Source organism: Podarcis erhardii (genome assembly GCF_964252035.2).
Source record: "Podarcis erhardii genome assembly, chromosome: 14".
In the NCBI taxonomy this organism is placed as follows: Eukaryota; Metazoa; Chordata; class Lepidosauria; order Squamata; family Lacertidae; genus Podarcis; species Podarcis erhardii.
The window spans coordinates 20,904,126-20,912,981 of NC_138503.1; positions in this window are offsets into that span (position 1 = coordinate 20,904,126).

Here is an 8,856-nt window from a genome sequence, read left to right on the forward strand (position 1 = left end):
GCACACACATTCTTTCCCTCTCCCTCCCACAGCAGCGGCGGCAGCCCCTCCTCCCTCCCTCCTCCTGACTTTCCCCTGCCCTGCCTAGAGGAGGAAGGGGGCTGGGCTTTGTTGGTGCCAGCAGCAGCAGCGCTTGAGTGGCCACCATTTTAAGCAGCCCCTCTCTGCAGCCCTTTCGTGCGCCACTCATTGTCCTGCTGCCACCTCCGGCAGCCCCTGCCACTCACAAGATGCAGGTAAACAGCCACCAGGGCTCGTGGTGCTTGTTATGTAGTGAAGTTTCACCCTGGGCCAGCATGGGGATACTGTAGATAGTTTTCACTCAGGTCTGTAGATAGTTTTCACTCAGGTCCACGTCAGTTATTTTAGGCGGGAAACTCTGGGTTGTTGTTGCTACAATGTTGACAGCCGGCTGCCTATAAAAGCAGGCCGGCTGAGCTGTTTGCTAGTCAGTTCTATTCCAGCTTACAAAATAAAGAGCTGCTTTGGAGAAATCGCTGTGTCATCTGCTATGTCAACCCACAACTTAACACTGGCGACGAGGATGGGATCGATGGACATCAGAGCACAGCCATATGCGGCCAGCCTCTGAACTGAGCTGAATCACTGAGCTGAATCACAGAGCGAAATCACTGAGCGAAATCACTGGACAGAACCAATTCAGAGCTGACTGTTCTGGCTAGAGCACTGTGTTCCATCCATCGCCCTTCACGCCGGCATCGGAATCATGGCTTCACTTGTGCCTCTACTGCCGTTTGCGCCAGCCTCTGAATCATGGGACTCCTACCTCGCTCAGTTCGACTGCTACCTCCAAGCCAACGAGCTGACAGAAGTATCAAAGGAGCGGAAGCGGGGCCTATTCCTCAGCCTCTGTGGGCCTGAGGTGTTTGAGACGGCCCGAGCATTGGTTGCGCCTGAAGCAGTCCAGGCAACACCATGGGAGACGATCCAAGGGAAGCTCCGCAACCACTACGCACCAAAGCCGTCCAAGATTGCTGCCTGCCATGCGTTCTACCACCGGAACCAGGCAGAGGGGGAGTCATCAACAACTACACCACCGCCCTGCGACAGGCTGCAATGCACTGCGAGTTCCGAGACTTAGACGATGCCCTGATGGATCGAATCGTCTGCGGGGTCCGGGACATCCATCTGCAACGGCGTCTCCTCGCCAAGCCAGACCTCACGCTGCAGAAAGCCATTGAGGAGGCTGTGGCCTCAGAAGCTGCTGAACGCTCCGCCCAGGAGATCCGCAAGTCCAGTAGCCCGCGTCTTGATAGGAAGCCAGTTCCGGTGCATCATGAAGAGGCCAGCAGTGATGAGGCATCCTCCAGTGAAGACGATGACGTGCACCAGACAAAGCGGGAGCCCAGGAAGTTCCAACAGAAGTCCAAGGGCCAACCAGAATGTGCCGGCTGCGGAGGCAACCATTCCCGTGCCAAGTGTCGATTCAGAGATGCCATCTGTAGGAAGTGTTCCAGAAGGGGCCACATCGCTAAGGTCTGCCAATCGGCTCCGTCTGACACCCCCCCTTCACCGACTCGCAAGTCCAAGTCTTCACTCCAGTCTGCCAAGGAAAGTTGTTTCGCTCTCACCAACTGCCGCTGCCCATCTGGAACCACGATTGGCCAAACCGACTCGCCTACGCGACGCAAGCTGAACGTCACGGTGCTCATTGAAGGAGCTCCATGTGACATGGAGATCAACACTGGGTCTGCCCTGTCCATTGTGTCTTGGAGCACCATCAAAAGACTGGTTCCCAGAGTGTCCAAAAGGCAACTCGACTCTCACCGCGTACACCTGAGATACTACCAGGGAAATGACATTCCCGTGGTAGGCGTTGGCCGGTTCCTGATCGCCTTCAAGGATTTTTCGGGCCTTCTCCGGTTGGTGGTGGTCGAAGGTCAGCGGCCAAGCCTCCTAGGGCTAGACTGGTTTGATGCCCTCGGCCTGGAAGTCACCGGCATCAACTGCATCTCTAACGCAGAGACTGAGGGTCTGGTCAAAGACTTTGCCGATGTTTTTGACGGCACCTTGGGGCAATATACAGGTACGCCCATCTCCTTTAGCCTTGATCCACAAGTCGCCCCCATCAAGCTAAAGCCACGCCGGGTTCCCTTTGCTCTCAAGGCTAAGGTGGACGAACAACTGGACAAACTGATCGCCCAAGGAGTTTTGGAGCCGGTTGACCACGCCAAGTGGGAAACCCCCATCGTCACGCCTATCAAGCCAGACGGGTCGGTGAGAATCTGCGCTGACTACAAGTGCACGATCAACAAGGCACTTCAGCAGCACGCTTATCCAGTTCCTGTTGTCCAACACCTGCTGCATTCCCTGGGTGAGGGTAAGGTCTTCGCTAAGCTGGACCTTGCCCAAGCCTATCAACAACTGCCCGTCGATGATGCTACTGCTGAAGCCCAGACGATCGTCACCCACCGAGGGGCATTCCGTTGCCGCCGGTTGCAGTTCGGGGTGAGTGTGGCTCCTGGCATCTTCCAAAGCCTTATGGAGCGTCTCCTGCAAGGGCTTCCAGGCGTGGTACCATACTTTGATGACGTCTTGGTGTCTGCAGACTCACACCAGCAGCTGTTCGAGCGCCTCCATGCCGTGCTGACCAGGTTCCAAGAGGCCGGGCTCAAGGTAAAGAGGGAGAAGTGCCAGATCGCCGTTCCACAGGTAGAGTTCCTGGGCTATCTTATCGATGCCTCCGGCCTCCACCCGACCACATCCAAGATCCGCGCTATCCAGCAGGCCCCCATCCCAAAGAACAAGACGGAGTTGCAGGCGTTCCTGGGGCTGCTGAACTTTTATAACATGTTCCTGCCCCACAAAGCCACAGTGGCTGAGCCTCTTCACCGACTCCTTAGCACAAAGACGCCTTGGGCCTGGGGAGATGGCGGCCTTCAACGCGGTCAAGGCTCTCCTTTCATCGGACTGTGTGCTGATACAGTACAGTGAATCCAGGCCGCTGGTCCTTAGTCACTGTTTTCCAGACGGAAGAGAAGCACCGCTCGCCTACTTTTCCAGGACGCTATCTCCGACGGAACGGAATTACAGCCAGCTCGATAAGGAGGCAGTGGCACTTGTGGCTGGAGTGAAGAGGTTCCATGAATACCTCTATGGCAGGACTTTTGACCTCATCACTGACCACAAGCCACTCCTGGGCCTCCTCCCTGATGATCGTTCAACTCCACCGGTCCTCACCACACATGCTGCGATGGACTGTTTTCCTGGCTGCCTACCACTACCGGCTCGTCCATCGCCCGGGGAAATCGATGGGCCATGCCGACGCCCTCAGCCGTTGCCCTCTTCCAGCATTTGTGGAAGACCCGGCTCCAGCTTCATCACTCCTCCTGATTGAGGATCTTCCGGCAGCGCCTGTATCGGCTGCCACTGTGGCCTCCGCGTCTGCCCAGGATCGCACCATCAGCCGGGTGCTCAACTGGGTGTGGAGGGGCTGGCCACAAGGGCCTTTTGCATCAGAGTTCCAGCCCTTCGCAACCAGACAATATGAACTCTTGGCTCATCGCGGCTGCCTGCTGTGGGGAGACCGCGTCTTGATTCCCCAGGGACTCCGTCAGCGCGTCCTGGAGGCTCTGCACGTTGGCCACCCGGGAATTGTCAAAATGAAGGCGTTGGCTCGGTGTTACGTCTGGTGGCCTAATATGGACGATGCCATCACTGCCTGGGTGTCCGCCTGTCAAGCGTGCCAAGAGTTGAGGCCTGCACCACCGGCAAGTAAGGGACACACCTGGGAGATGCCAAAGACACCCTGGTTGAGGGTGCACATCGATCTGGCTGGCCCCTTTCACGGCCGGACCTTTATGGTAGCGGTGGACGCCTATTCCAAATGGCTGGAGGTGGCCCTGATGCCCTCCACCACTACCGAGGCCGTCATCCGGGTGCTGCGAGGCCTGTTTGCAACGCATGGGTGTCCTGATGTCCTTTTCTCCGACCTCGGACCGCAGTTCACGTCAGGCACGTTTGAGCGGTATCTTTTGGGACTGGGCATCCGCCATGCCCTAACGGCACCCTTTCATCCATCCAGAACGGACAAGCGGAGAGAATGGTGCGCTCGGCAAAAGAGGCACTGGCGCGCCTGGACCGGGGAGACTGGCACGAGCGGGTCGACGAATACTTGTTCATGCAACACATCACCCCTCATGCAGCCACAGGGCGGAGTCCTGCTGAACTGCTTATGGGCCGCCGCCTCAGGTCACCGCTTGACCGGCTGCACCCGGACTTTGCCGTGGCTGAACCCCCAGGCTGTGCCAACGCGCCACGGTCATTTGTCCCAGGAAACCAGGTCTTTGCCCGGAACTATGTGGGGGACATTCCTTGGGTGCCAGCCACAGTAGTGGGAGTCACTTGGCCTCGCTCGTACCAGGTGGCACTTGAAGACGGACGCTTGTGGCACCGGCACATAGACCAGCTTAGGCGCAGGGTTGGGGACTTGGACACTACCGTGGTGCCCCCAACTGTGCCTGTGGCTCCAGAAGATACACTTACAGATGGCGAGGCGCCACCTACACCTCCCTCGCAAACTGCCAGCGTGGAGCCGAACCAAGCCACTTCAGAGGGTCTGCCAGACTTACCACAGACTCAGACCACTCCACTTGCGGAGGCTCCACCCACAGCAGCGGATCCAGGGGATTTGGTTTCAACGCCACCTAGGGTCGCACCACAGCCTCAGCAAGAACTGTGTGGCCCTCCGGACTTGGCTACCAGTCCCCGGCGGTCTGGCAGAGTTTCCAAGCGCCCAACTTATTTAAAGGACTATGTTGTTGGACATGTATCACTGTTGGTCTAAGTATGGAAAATGTAACCGATATGCTTTTGTGCCTAATTGAACCATTACGCGTAGTGCTGTATATAAGGAAATCATTACGACTGTAACTAACACCTTATCTCGGTGGGGAGGGGTGTTATGTAGTGAAGTTTCACCCTGGGCCAGCAGGGGGATACTGTAGATAGTTTTCACTCAGGTCCACGTCAGTTATTTTAGGCGGGAAACTCTGGGTTGTTGTTGCTACAATGTTGACAGCCGGCTGCCTATAAAAGCAGGCCGGCTGAGCTGTTTGCTAGTCAGTTCTATTCCAGCTTACAAAATAAAGAGCTGCTTTGGAGAAATCGCTGTGTCGTCTGCTATGTCAACCCACAACTTAACACTGCTCTTGCATCATTTTTTTTTTTTTTTTCAAAATATAGTCAGGTCCCCCACAAGGTCTGAGGGACAGTGGACCGGCCCCCTGCTGAAAAAGTGTGCTGGCCCCTGCCTGAGGACCATAGAAGTCAACTCCTACAGGGTCGAGGTCCCTTCGGGGGCCCCAAATAAAATATTTGAGAGGGCAGGCCTCCCCAAAGTTGATGGGCATTGCTATTCAAATGGTGTGTGTGCACTGCATCATGCGATCAATTATGCAAGGCGAGGCTTACCTGGCTCCCCCCCCCCAAAAAAAAAACATATTTTATTCAAGTTGGCACCCATGCTCCAGACCTAAATGCAACAACCCACTAGTGATTCCCAGCAACTGCTAAGAGTTGTTTACAATCTGCTGCCTGCACCAGCCACAGGTCAGGGGATGTTGCAAATCTTTTGTGTCTGGTCTTCCCGTTCCATCCCTGCCTGCCCAGCCAGGAAATTTAGCCTGGAAGCCTGCAGGCTGTGCCGAAGGAACAGAGAGGTGCCTTCTGTTGCATGACTGGAATACAAACGGATGGCATGCAGTTATCTCGGTGTCACACTCTGATCACTTGGAGAGAGGCATCATCATGCTTCGCTTAGCCTCCCTACACTCTGCACGTAACAAATGTGAAGCTTTGTGTAAGGCGGGGGGGAGGGGGAGAGGGAGGGGAGGCAGCTACGTTGCGTTGGCACAGAGGGCACCGCCAGCCCTCTTATCACCTAGAAGGAAGAAGCGGGTGCCAACGGAGAGACAGACGACTGCTGCCCACACGCCCCATATAACTTGGATTAATTAACTGCCTTTCATTTGTGACACCTCAGCATGAATTTTGCATTAGGCTTGATTCAGTAAAGTTCACAACTGACACAGTCCCCTTTTTATGACAATCTTCTCAATTGTTCCTTTCATGGAAGAAAGGGGGGGGGACACCCAACCTGGCTTTTTTTAAAAAAAAAAACCCTTTGCACATTTGAGGATGTCATAAAGATGTTTGAGCTGTCTCTGGCGTACAGTTGCCTTTAATCTTGAGAAAGTGATTTTATAACCTACTCATGCCTACAGCATTGTTGAATGAATACTGGGGAATGAGCCCCCACCCCACCCCACCCCCATCCGTTTACTCTATTAACGCAACAGGCTTTTTTATTTTATTAATGTCAATGAGAGGCAACCAAGGCTCTCTCCTCGGTGCAAGGCTTGTCACGGCAAAAACATTTCAATGGGAGGAAGCTTAATGAAGGTGATGGATGTGATATGATCACATCAGTGGGCATCCTCTGGAGTTTTTAATACACAGAGAGTGGATCGCCTTGGCCAATTAGGGCTGGCGGTGTTTATCAAAAACAGAATCTACTCTCCCCTTCCTCAGTCTGGATACACTGAGTCGGACATCCCCAGAGATTTGTCCCCCACAAAAAAAGAGAGATGATGAATGTGTTTTTTGAGACTTCGAAGGGAAATAGATGTTCATGCTCTTTCAGAGAGGAAGACAGGCAAAGATTGATGAAAGGAGGTACCTAGGAATCTGCGTATCCAACACGTTTACATGTCTGCCATGAAAGCAGAGTCTCTCCAGCTCGTTCTGGTTTGAAAATATCCATTACCCACCCATCCTATCTTTTGAAAGGGAAATTTGAGCCTTAAAAATCCTACCCACCCACCCCCCAAAATCAGGCATTGAACTATCTCAGTGTCTTTCCCCTCCCTCCACTTCCAAAATAAAATTGCTCTTTTTAAAATAATATTTATTAACAGTTTTTTGTTTAATTACAATGCCAATAAACAATACAATATAACACATCTCTTAACATAATTTTCTTAACTTCTTTGGACTCCCTCGCACCTCCCGCTCCTGCGTTCCTGACTATAAAATTTTGTCCAGCAAATTTATCCCCTTGTTTCTATTCTTATTATCTAATTTTCAATATTGTATCTCTAGTTTTAGGTATCCTTTATTCAAATCTTAAAAGTTCAAATATAACCTGAAAATTATCCAAAAATTTGTCTTTTCTTAAATTTAACTTATCTTCATATTTCACTTCATCTAGCTTATCGGTGCCAAGTTGTTTATATTCTAGCATCCTTCTTAACATTCATACAATTTACAATACTTTTGTAGGTAAATCTTGAATTTCTTCCAATCTTCTTCCACTGTCTCTTCTCCCAGGTCTCGGATTCTGCCAGTCATCTCAGCCAGTTCCATATAGTTTATCAGTTGCATCTGCCATTCTTCCAGTGTGGGTAAATCTTGGGTTTTCCAATGCTTAGCGACAAGTATCCTTGCTGCTGTTGTTGCATACATAAAAAATGTTCGGTCCTTCTTTAACACCTTCTGGCCAACAATACCCAGAAGGAAGGCCTCTGGTTTCTTAGGGAAGGTATACTTGAATACCTTTTTCAGCTCATTATATATCATTTCCCAGAAAGCCTTCACTCTAGGGCAGGTCCACCAGAGGTGAAAGAATGTTCCTTCATTTTCTTTACATTTCCAACATTTATTATCAGACAAGTGGTATATTTCTGCAAGTTTGACTGGGGTCATATACCATCTATATATCATTTTCATAACATTTTCTTTCAAAGCATTACATGCAGTAAAATTCAGCCCAGTATTCCACAACCTCTCCCAGTCCTCAAACATGATGTTATATCCAATGTCCTGTGCCCACTTTATCATGGCCGATTTGACCGTTTCATCTTGTGTGTTCCATTTTAACAGCAAGTTATACATTCTTGAAAGTACCTTAGTCTTAGGCTCTAACAGTTCCGTTTCTAACTTTGATTTTTCCACCTGGAATCCTAAATTTTTGTCAAGTTTAAAAACTTCTTTAATCTGAGCGTAATGTAACCAATCTCGCACTTTGTCTTTCATTTTCTCCTGACTCTGCAATTTCCAGTTATCACCATCTTTTTCTAGTATTTCCCAATACTTCGGCCATTTGGCCTCCATATTGAGTCTTTTCCGGGCCTTAGCTTCCAATGGTGAAAGCCACCTTGGAGTTTTATTTTCCAGTAAGTCTTTGTATTTTGTCCAGACATTAAACACTGCTTTTCTGACAATATGGTTCTTGAAAGTCTTATTAATCTTGACCTTGTCATACCATAAATATGCATGCCAACCAAAAGCATTATTAAAACCTTCCAAATCTAATACATCAGTGTTTTCGAGAAGCAGCCAGTCTTTTAGCCAGCAGAAAGCTGCTGATTCATAGTACAACCTTAAGTCTGGCAGGGCAAAGCCCCCTCTTTCTTTCGCGTCAGTTAATATCTTAAACTTAATTCTGGGCTTTTTGCCCTGCCAGACAAATTTAGAAATATCTCTCTGCCACTTTCGAAAGCACTCTGTTTTGTCCACAATCTGCAAAGTTTGAAACAAAAACAGCATTTTTGGCAATACATTCATCTTTATAGCAGCGATTCGGCCTAACAAGGAAAGTTTCAGTCTTGTCCAACTTTCTAAGTCTCTCTTAATTTCTGACCAGCATTTCTCATAGTTGTCCTTACATAGACTCAAATTTTTGCTGTTATGTTTACCCCTAGGTATTTTACTTTTTTAACCACGTTTAACTCTGTCTCTTTCTGAAACCTTTCTGACTCTGTAGCTGTCAATTTTTTTTCCAATACCTTAGTTTTTTGTTTATTTAATTTAAATCCCGCCACCCGACCAAACTCT